The 2206-nt window shown below is 30.6% G+C and overlaps 1 long non-coding RNA gene across 1 annotated transcript; it reads left to right on the top strand.

Annotated features, from left to right (window-relative positions):
- The first annotated feature begins 146 nt into the window (after positions 1-146).
- Positions 147-2172, top strand: LOC109591597 (uncharacterized). Its single transcript, XR_002189891.1, has 6 exons — positions 147-340; positions 514-701; positions 810-878; positions 922-1027; positions 1084-1123; positions 2052-2172. It is a non-coding gene; the product is annotated as an uncharacterized LOC109591597 (long non-coding RNA).
- Positions 2173-2206: the final 34 nt, after the last annotated feature.

Raw genomic sequence — 2206 nt, 5'->3', positions numbered from 1 at the left:
TCAATAAAGTATTAGAATTGGTAAAATTAAGTTAGTTAGAAAATAATAGGTTAATTAAGTCATTGTTATTTTGTAAGAGAAATAATGTTATTATTACTATTGTTATTAGGTGACATTAGTAAGGAGTGGTCTGGTAGGATTATTACATCACATATACAATTGCTATGGACGATTACGGTATTACATGTACATGTATGTTTCAGCTTTCTTTGCTTAGGATTTGTGAATTGTTTAATATTATTGTTGATTTCCCTGATTCAGAATCAGCGCTGGTTGATTTGCGTGAGTGCTTGCGTCACGTTGATTTGAGAGAAGAGCTCATGGAATCATTAACTAAAGTGTTAGACTTAAATTTGCATGTAGCCAATCCATTTTCTCTTCTAATAAATTAAATAATTTTTACGAATGTGTTATTTTTATTGTTTAGTATCATTTGATCTATTTAAATTTTTAATAATAGCAATAATAATAATTATTATTTATGATTCTAATATTTTATTTTTCCCCCACCAGTTATGAGAGAAGAACCGCTTTGATCCAAACTGGTTTGTAGTGTAAACGGGGCTTAGGTTACTCTACCATGGTGCTAATACATCTGATATCATTACCCTGTACATCTCTTCAGTTCATAGTCTAAAGCTACTGGACCCAACTGGTGTTGTATTGGAAAGAGTATGTGAACCAGTCAAAGCATATCTGAGGTATTATTAAAATTAATTAACCAGTTTTAATAACTATTAATAACTATAGTCTAATCACTTTTAATAACTGTAGTTTTGATAACTTTTAATACCTTTTAATAATTACAGGACTCGAAGTGATACAGTGACATGATTATTGCCAGTTTGATTGATGATAGTAACAACGACCTTTCGGTGGTACATGTACATGTATGTGATAGTCACATGACTTGTGCTGTAGGAGCTGGTGAAAGGTGAGACTGTGTTGCTTGATCTTTTGGATGAGTATGATGATCCTGATCAGGACTTTGAGGCTTGGGAATCAGATCCAGTAGATGCCGACCCTAGTAAGAATATATTTATTATTATTATTATTATTATTATTATTATTGTGTTTGTATAGTGAAGTCTTCAAAAAGTCGGCAAATTTTAGATATAATGAGGTAAGAGGAAAAGGATATTAATGTTATGTATCATTTATAAATAGATGAAAAAAGCATGTACTGTGGTGTATGCTTTTTTCCAAAAACTGGCTTAAAAGTTGTCTCAAATTTTTGATACATATTGATGTCATTATGCTGTGTAGAAAGTTTGAGCTGATTCCGGCTTAAATTTTTAAAGTTAGGTCCATTTTAAAAAATTTGCCAAAATCTGAAAAATACCTAAGGCTATAGCCCATGTTTTTTCCTAAAAATGGCCAAAAAATTACCCCCCGATTTTTATTACATTTTCTGATACATATCAATGTCCTTATGCTATGTAGAAAGTTTGAGCTGATTCCGGCATAAATTTTTTAAGTTACGGCCATTTTAAAAAAATTGCCAAAATTTGAAAAATACTCAAGGCTATTATAAACCCATGTTTTTTCTGAAAAATGGCCAAAAAATTACACCCAACTTTTATTATATTTTCTTATACACATTGATGTCCTTATGCTATGTAGAAAGTTTGAGCCGATTCCAACTTAAATTTTTCAAGTTATGGCCATTAAAAAAATTTTGCCAAAATCTGAAAAATACCCAAGGCAGCCCATACTTTTTTTAAAATGGTCAAAAAGTAATTCCCAATTTTTATTACATTTTCTGATACATATTAATGCTCTTATCCTATGTAGAAAATTTGAGCCAATTCCGACTTAAATTTTTAAAGTTACGGCCATTTTAAGAAAATTGCCAAAATCTGAAAAATACCCTGTACTATAGCCCATGCTTTTTTCTGAAAAATGGCCAAAAAAACCACCCCCAATTTTTATTACATTTTCTGATACACATTGATGTCCTAATGCTGCGTAGCAAGTTTGAGCTGATTCTGATAACAGATTTCTGAATTATGAGCTTCACACAGTTACTGTACATGTATTTCTATTTTTAGCTTATTGGTTCACATCTATAGTGATCAGGATCTATTGGTGAATGAGTATTATTACTATCACTTGACTATGATGTTACAAGAGAAGTAATACCCCAATAATATTATCAATGCTCATAATAATTATCTCTCTTTTACTAGTTTCCTTTTTCTATTTC

This window comes from Amphimedon queenslandica, unplaced genomic scaffold, assembly GCF_000090795.2.
Source record: "Amphimedon queenslandica unplaced genomic scaffold, v1.1 AMPQUscaffold_7755_Cont20296, whole genome shotgun sequence".
In the NCBI taxonomy this organism is placed as follows: Eukaryota; Metazoa; Porifera; class Demospongiae; order Haplosclerida; family Niphatidae; genus Amphimedon; species Amphimedon queenslandica.
This window is presented reverse-complemented; position numbering and strand designations above follow the sequence as displayed.